General features: G+C 37.5%; 1 non-coding gene across 1 annotated transcript; it reads right to left on the bottom strand.

Annotated features, from left to right (window-relative positions):
- Positions 1-1,029: 1,029 nt before the first annotated feature.
- LOC105038798 (uncharacterized) lies at positions 1,030-2,212 on the bottom strand. Its single transcript, XR_012137928.1, has one exon. It is a non-coding gene; the product is annotated as an uncharacterized protein (transcript).
- Positions 2,213-9,133: the final 6,921 nt, after the last annotated feature.

The following is a 9,133-nucleotide window of genomic DNA, read 5'->3' as shown; positions in this document are numbered from 1 at the left end:
TATATATATATATATATGTATGTATATGTATATATATGTATATATGTATATGTATAAATACATATCATATATATATGCATGCATGTATGCAAATGTATATATAATATAATAAAGTAAATATAATATTATAAAATAATATATATGTCTAGCTTGGCATAAAAGAATTTTGGACTTTAAGCGAAGTCAAGGCTCGAAATTTCTTTCACAATTCTAGCTCGAGCCTGACTTAAGCTTGAATTCGAGCTGGCCAAAGGCTTGATTGGACCAGTCAAGATCTGTCTTAGTTGGCCTCAAATGCAAAATGAGAGAGGCGAAGCGAGATTATGGAGAGAGTGGGAAGAGAGAGATAAGAAAGTGGGAGACATTAGGAGAGGCAGATGGAGAGAGAGAGGAGAGATGGGGAGAGGGGAGCGAGAGATAAGGAGGTGAGAGAGGGTGAAAAAGATGGAGGGGAGGGGAGAGAGATCGGGAGGGAGAGAGTGGAGAGGATAGATCTTGCTAGAAAGGGGTCTTATTAAGCATGGACATCGGATAAAGTCAAGATGAGTGAAGTATCGAATCAAGCATGATCTAAAATTTAATAGGACTCTATTTTTAGATCGCATCTCTACCTTAATAGCCTTGAGCCAAAATTAAAGCCAACCTAAACCATGCTAGCCGGGCCTATTTTTAGCCTATGCTTTATAGCTAGGTCTGCCAATAGGTTCAGTGTTAAGCAACCTAAAACTTGAATAATATCCAATACAACAGAACCCAATCTTTCTGACTCAATTATTGATTGGGTCACTTTCATAAACCAAGGGCCCTGGCTAGTTTACTGTTTGATGAAGTATACTCTGAATATTTCTTATCCGATCATATTACATCTTAAGATAATAAAAAATATTTTAAAATGAAATAAATTTATAGTCAGGTATCTGACTGTTATTGTATATGTGATATGGATGGATATGATCCCACTATTTATAAAATGTTCGGTAATTAGTTTCTTGTTTTCTTGCCAGCATATTTCATTATTACCGACAAAAATTTTATAAGCCATACTCTAGGCTAATTCATAAGGGAGGAATAATTAATTGATGACACCATTCTCATTCTCCTCAGAAGAAAAAGAGGAATGAAAAAAAGACAGTGATCCCATCAGCTAAATAAAAATACCTTCTGCGTAACCCCCCCAAAAAAAAAAGAAAAGAAAATGGCGATCCTATGCCCACCCATTATTTTTTGGTGGATCCATTTCTTTTTGTTGAACAAACTTTACAAACAAGAGAAGAACAAGGGAACCCCCGATCTTCTTATCTCATCTGGCTTGCAGTCAACAAAGAGCTCAATATCTACAAATGATTTCACAAGATCGGGGTTGCCTGTTAAATGTGGCTGGATTTATTACACCAAGTTCTCTATCCTTGAACCACTAATGTTATGCCACTCTTCCTCCCTTCCTCACCCACAACAAACAAGCATTCTTGCTTCAAGCCTCCTTTGCATGTTGAACCTTGCAATAAAGTCCTCAACCCTTCTGTTCAATTCCTCCGCAGGCAAGCCAGTCTCTTCCTCTTCATCCAATTCCTCACACTCTGTCTCCGTCTCCACCACCACCACCTCCTCCTCCTCAACTCCACCACTTTTCTCCCTTTCCTCCACTTCTTCATCTTCCTCCTTTGTCTCTTCAATTGAAGAGTCCCTCACACTCTCCTCCCTCACACTCTCTTCCTTCACAATCTCCTCCTTCGCACTTTCCACCACCTTAACTTCACCACTAGATAGCCTTTGAATACCTTGCTTCTTGCCACATACTCTTCATATATGTCGGGCATCGGAGGGGACTTGGAGAGCTTCGACTCACCGACGAGGAAGATGATGATGATGTTGGAGACTATGAACAAGCACTTGGGCCTGAACATGATGGCACCAATGTTTGGAAGATACACCAAGAAGAACTTCCTCATGGAGGAGAACATTGTAGGAAGCCAATGTGTACTTGAGAGGAATAGACCAGCATTACAACTGTGAGACAGGATTGGATAAAGGTAGGGAGGAATTGCTTCCTCCTGTATCTCTTCATGGCTTGGAGCTTCTCTATCTTAATTGGGTCCATAGTGCCAAGGGGATTGGAGAAAGGAAAATAGCAGTGGGGAAGTGGGGTGGAAGTTGGAGAGGGAGAGAGAGAGAGAGGGTTGTGAGAAGTAGAAAGAGGTAGCCAGGGGAAGGATCCACATCCGACAGAACAAAGAGCAATCCAAGGAGAGTTATATAGAGAAGATAAAGGCTGGGGTCTCTTTTGGTGGGATTCCGCGGATGCTAGCTTTAGTCCTCTAATTATTTGGCTCTCTTAAGCATGTGAAAGTTCTATAGAAAAGCCATGGGTGGTGATTGTTGCCTACTTTGGCTTTTGCTACCCACCCACACTGTGCTTTCTACGCATAGTTATTTACCAGGGTGATGGTGGTAAAGGGAGCTAGTGGGTGTTGGGAAGGTTCATTGCAACAGCACCCAAAATGACCCTAAATTAGCTGTGGGATAGATCATTTAGGCTCCTTGGCTCATGGCACGAAGCCATGTTTCCAAACCAATTATAGCCCAAGCCTAGGATGTTGTCAATTTGTTCTCAAAATTCCTCAGTTGTTATGCCTTGCATGAAGATTTGTATTGGGAGATTAGAATGGTTAATTTTTGGTTGATGCAGGCCTCATATTTCTGGCACTTTAAATATCACATAAAATGAGATTTGAGTGGAGAGATTTCTTTGACAAGACAAGGCCTAGGTTTTGCATTGTGGCACACAGGAATGAGCATTAGTCAAAGGCCACGATGGGCTTTTGGAAGGGCACTTTGCACCTTGAGCACCGTCCACATGCACCTAAGCTCAGCTAAAGAGCGGCCTTATTATCTAGTACAAAGGAGGTTACTCTAGGTGGAAGGATAAAGGTGTTTGCTTCAATTTTTTAAATTAGTGATGCTAGTAGTGTTATCTTTTGAAGAAAGTAAATTAACATGTAATATATGACACATTGATTGCATGGTCTAATGTTGGGTCTCCATAATGACAAGACCATGTACTTAATTTGAATGTAACGGTAAACTTATTGTGGGCTTCTCTTGTTGAGTCACTATGTTAATGATTGAATTATTGTTGCTTGAAGGTAAACTAGTACGTGAATCCATGCTCCCAAAGTTACCTTCCCTTTTTCTAGTAAATATGATTGGGACAATGATAGGTACTTTTTTGAAGCGAAATCTTATAAATAAAAATGTGACAATACCTTCCTCTCAAGAAAGACCATTCAGCTATATTTTAATGGTTTACCAGCCAACTGTCTAAAGAAAAATTCTCACCTTTGCGGAAAGCACATCTCACCTTCCTTAATTTGGTGCCAAAGTTGGGAAGGAAGGAGGGGCTGCTGATAGAGACATCAATTAAGTCTCAAGCTCTGCATCATGGAAGCATTGAAAACATATACAATCAAAACACAGTAGAACAAAAAAGAGAAAAAGAGAAGGGAAATACTAATAAATCTAAATCTTATTTGGCATAAAAGTTTATTATTTGGTGGAGTTCTTGTCTTTAAATCCATGTAATAATTGTACTGCTATATAACTTTTTCTTACAACATCTCATCGATCCCTATAAAGTTTATTTAATAGCTATATCTATAGTAGCAAAATGGTTAGATTGCAGGCAGTGGTGCCATTTCATACTCTCCAAATTAAGAAAAGGAAGGGAATATAGTTGGACACTTGGCCAGAATAAATTCCCTCAGATGTTCCAAAACCCAAACCTTAAGGACTAAGGAAACATGGGGATAAATTGGGTCCATGTCCAACCTGTTGGTTTCATGTACAAACGGTACAAGGAAACGTGGTATCTGCTGCCTTTTGGACTCAATTATTCGGTAGGCCATTCAGCATTCAGGTCAACATCAGACATCACATAAAAAGAGGATGCACCATATGTGCCTTTCCCATTTGAAATCAGTGGCCCTGATTGAAACTACACAACATAACTTGCTAGGGAAGATTTGGATCTATGCTTTCTGGAGGAATCCCAAGGTGTACCAACAAAGGGGAGAGCTCATTGCTAATTTCAATGTGTGGGAAATTTATTAGTTAGTTAAAGGTCTAAGGATTTTTATTGTGCATGATAGGGAAAAGGCCATAAAAAGAGTGTGGTCATGAGGTGAACATGTGTCTCATGCTGTATGATAGAGTCGGTGTATTTGTTAATAGAACTCTCGACCTGTTTGGGTATTCCTATAAAATTGAGCTGAAAATCCTATAAAAATCAAACTTATTGACTTATCCAGCGCACATCTTCTAAGGGCATTGCCCAAATCTTAGCCTAGATCCTAGCTCATGAGCCTATTGAGTTGTAGCTAGGAAGAGAAAGATCTATGGAGATTTTTTATATTCTTTTCATAGGATTTGGTTGGAGATGTGCTGATTGATAGATCCATGCTAAATTGGACAGCCTAATTTGTAAATCTAGTAGAAAATTCAGCCTAGTCCTACTGGGTTATCCAAGCAGGCTTTTAGTAATCAGTAAACCTATTTGATTGGAATTAAATTAAGTATATGCTCCAACTAGAGATCAAGGGAGCTAATATTTTTTGCTTATGTTTTTGCCTTCTATTCTGAAAGGAAACAATCTAAGAAATATGATTGGACTGCAATTTTCTTGTGTTGAACTCAAAACCTCTCCCCAACACAAGCATTGAGTAAGGGGAGACACCAATCAACTCAGAAAAATCTGAACACGCCTCATATAATATAACAAATCTTATATTATGTAGTTGAACTTTCGGAAGAAGATTTCCCCTAAAAAGATCCTCTAGATCTCAGTAGTTCTATGTACCTGTGCCTGGGAGAGGGGAAGGAAGTTGCATGGAAGGAAAAAAGAGCAGGAAATGATAATCTAAAGAGATACTTTGGACAAATATGAAGATCACAAGATTAGAGGTTGGGACTTTTAGGAGATCTCTGTCGGCTTCTTCTTAACAAAACTAGCTCTACACAAGATAAGTGGTGAGTAATTGAAGCTCTCTTGGGGTGCAAGATTAATTTAAGCCAACTTATATAGAATTGTTTGAGGGGTTAATATATTTGAGCATCAAACCTGGACTGGAGTACCTAAAGAAACAAATGCAATATGTTGGTGCCGTCATGTGAATCAGCCTTGGTCGCAACTTGAATTTTTCTTTTTGGTTTTGATGCTACGAAAGAATTCGGGCATGCGGGTCATTGGAGTATATGAAATCAATAGTGCGTCAAAGACATGAAGTGATGCATGGTTTGTGCATTGTTCTCTTCCCAAATTAAAAAGATGGTGTGTTGTTATGCTGTATAACTTACACTTACATTTGGTTGAAATTTATATAATATACCATCTCATTAAGTGTCTCTTAATGACAAATAAGTAACTAGGCTGTGATCTTAATCGAGATGAAAAATCTTAGGATCCATTTGATTGTGGATAATCTGGCATGGAAAAATAAATCTCACATCAAATTATTATGTTTGGTATGAAAAAATAGAAGTGAGAGATGGTAAAAAAATCGATAGACCCTCTTATTTATTTTGGAGATAAAAGGTAAAACAAATATTATGAGGAGTTAGTATTTGATAAATTTTTGAGTGATGGTAATCCATACTTGACAAAAATATCCCAATAAAGCTATATATGTAATCACTGAATTTCTTCTGATATCTTTCCAAATTCATTCAATAAAAAGCTTTTACAAAAAAATTAAGATGGAGATGATATATGTAAAAGTATATGATTATAGTCATTATATAAAAATTAATTGGAGATGATAATATCATTTTAGTATTAAAATTTATTTTATGTTGAAAGATATATTTATAAATTTCATTACATTTATATATAAGATTACCTTCAATCAAATGTAGTAATTTTTTTTCAGTATCATTTTCTAAAGTAATTTTTCTACCAATCAAATATTATAAAAATTATTTTTTTATAATTATTTTTTAAATAAATAATTTTTATAAATTATTAAATTATCTCATAATTTAACGCACCCCAATCAACGAACGCTTAATATTTTCTGTTGAACCTAAGGCCAGCAGTGGAACAGATGGCAACCATTTCCAAGTGGTTACTATAGTGCATTAAAAAACTAGTAAGGCTGTGTCCAGGTCCCCTTCTTTCACATCAATAGCCTTATGGTTGGGTTGCAAATGAAGCTACTTGAACTTGAGCCTCTCAAATCATATTTTACTTTTGCTAGGCGACTGCTTAGTTTATATGGTGAAGCATGGACTGGAAATTGACAGTCAAATATAAATGCAAGGTTGGGTTTAGGCCACAAAATCTTCTGAGCTTTTGTGAAACCATGTTTTTGTAATTGGCCTGGGCTCAGATTAGTGTGGACTCGTATTGGAGATCCTAATGACGAACAAACTATCTTGATCTGATTCAACTTAGCAGCTCAAATTGTCCTTGGGTGGAAAAATTAAAAATTCAACTGAGTTGGAGTTTGGATTGTTAGGGTTCTTGTCTGATCGAATTAGGCTACTAAGGCTAGGAATAGACAATTTGCTGATCAATTTTTGACTTGGAAAGTAGCCAACTGAACTCAAGTAAGTCGCATATTTAACAAGTAAAAGAGTGAAATTTGTTCACATTGCAAAAGGGAAAGATCGCTACTCATCTTTAACATCTTATTGGTATAAGAGTCTTGCTTTGCTATCCTCCATGACAATATAGGTTCCAAACAAAGAAGGTCCAAATTACCTTGATGCTCATCAAATTTGGTATGATAGTGAAGGGTCCATATAAATCCTTCAATCCTAGGGATATATGTTAGGTCCTAGGTGAGCAAATCCATGTTGAAGAATAGTAGCCCCACATTAGATAAGTTAAGGACTCTTGTGGAGTTTAAAAACTTTTAGACTCATCCATCTAAATGCTGGGATCTTAAACTTAGTATCAGAGCCCACCAATCTTTCATGCCTACCGAAGCCTCCATGTTTTTACTTATTAATCTGTCACCTCTCATTTTAGGTTCCATTCCTTGGGCTTATTGTGAGAGGGGGTGTTGAGGAATAATAATGCTACATCGGATAGGTTAAGAAATCTTAGGCATATTCATCTAAATGCTTGGATTTTTATATAGGATCTTTAATTATTCATGCACTTGTATGAGTTTAACATTATTGATGGATATGACTAAGTGGTCAAATGTTGGATCCCAAACCCAGCTCAAGCCAATTGCTTTTGTTTTCTTGAGAATAGAAGAAGAATGGCGCATTTCATATCTGAAAGCTAGACCTCTCATCATTATCATTTCATATGCTGTTCCTTGGGCGGCATGGGCAGTTGACTGCTAGGCTCAAGCTGGCTTCCAGAATTATCCAAGTCTCTCTCTAGTTTGAGTTTTATAATTGTATGGTTACCTCATCAACAAATCTTGCAATACATACCAGTCGGAAGACCGGCAGATTGTATCCTAGAGAAGTATACCATTGATAGGAGGTATAATTAGAATCCATTTAACATATAGATCCTAGCAAAATGTTCTTACCAAGTAGTTCAGCCAAAAAAAATACTTACCATATATCAAAAGGTGATTGGTGTGGGGGGATGGAGATGGAATCTATCATTTAAGTGCGTTTAGATCCGGGATAAGTTGGGATATCCCTAAATGAAGGAATATCCTTGCTAAACATCAAAAGGGGGACAGAATAAGTGTGCTTTATTTTCTTCAACAATCTTTTTAGAATTTTGCTATAGTGCTCCAAATGATGGTTTATGATTGATCTATTTTTGACAGTCGGATTAAAGATGGATGATTTGGATTTCTCTACCAGTTAGAGCACCAATATGTATGGTTGGTATGATAAATATGTTAAAGATCATGATTGTTTGAACATTGAAATAGATTGCAAGTCCTGTAATTAAATTATATATATATATATATATATATATATATATATATATATATATATATATATATATATATATATATATATATATATATATATATATATATATTATCAAAAGCCTTCACCTTAGCTCTCCTCTCCCAAATTGCAATTTCTCCATGAGGATGGGTGGCGGAGTTGGGGAAGGCCCAAGGAGGAGTTGGTGGGGGGGGGGGGGGGTTGTGTTGAGGGTGGAGGAGGAGCAGGATAGCGGAAGAGGAGAGGGAGGAGGGAGGGGGTTTTGAGGGATGGGGGTTGGGGTGTGGTGACCATCGTAGAAGAGGAAGAGGAGGTAGGGGAGCTTGGGTCTATGTCGAGAGTGGAGGAGGAAGGGAACGACATGCGGTGATAGAAAGATGAGCAGTTGAGAGGTGGGTGGAAGAGGAGGAAGGGGGCGACGTGCAGCGATAGGGAGATAAGGGGCGGGCTTGAGTGGTAGAGTAGTGGACGGAAGAGGAGGAAGGGGGCAGCATGTAACGGTGGGCCAGAGCGATGGAGAAATAGGTCAAAGAGGAAAGGGGCAGGAGGTAGGTGATGGAGAGGTGGGCGAAGGAGGAGTAGGAAGAGGGCATTGTATGATGGTGGGGAGGCGGGCAACGACAAGGAGAAGCTACGAACAAGAAGGAGAATTTAAAAATAATAAAATACAAAAAATGATGGAAGGATAAGGTTTTAAATGTCCTTTAAAATAAAATACTATAAAGAAGCACAGTAGCAAACACCACCTTTTTATCCTTGTCCACTCTATAAACATCTAGAAAATTGGAAAAAAAATAATTTTATCTTCATTATAAAATTTAGAATATCTCAAAATCAATTTATATTAAATGCACTTCATTTCTCAATGCCTAATATTATTAAATCTACTTCATTTCTTGTACTTATCTCTCTAATCAAATATAAAAATATTTCTATTCTAGATAGTAGGTTTATCTTTTTTTCTTTTTCGGTAGAATTGTAGGTCTATCTTGTTGGTGAGTGTCTGGCTAGGACACCACCTCCCAGGATCTTTTCGATACCGCACGTCGCAGCAGGAAGCAAAAAGAAATAAAATAGAAACAATCAAATACGTGGATCAGCCAAAAAAGGACTCGTCTCTACGGGGTATGCAAACTTCACTATGAGAAAAGAGAAATATTATAAGAGAAGATCACACTCTTAATTCTCGTACACCCAATCTTTCTCTCAC

Source organism: Elaeis guineensis, chromosome 1 (assembly GCF_000442705.2).
Source record: "Elaeis guineensis isolate ETL-2024a chromosome 1, EG11, whole genome shotgun sequence".
Classification (NCBI taxonomy): domain Eukaryota; kingdom Viridiplantae; phylum Streptophyta; class Magnoliopsida; order Arecales; family Arecaceae; genus Elaeis; species Elaeis guineensis.
This window is presented reverse-complemented; position numbering and strand designations above follow the sequence as displayed.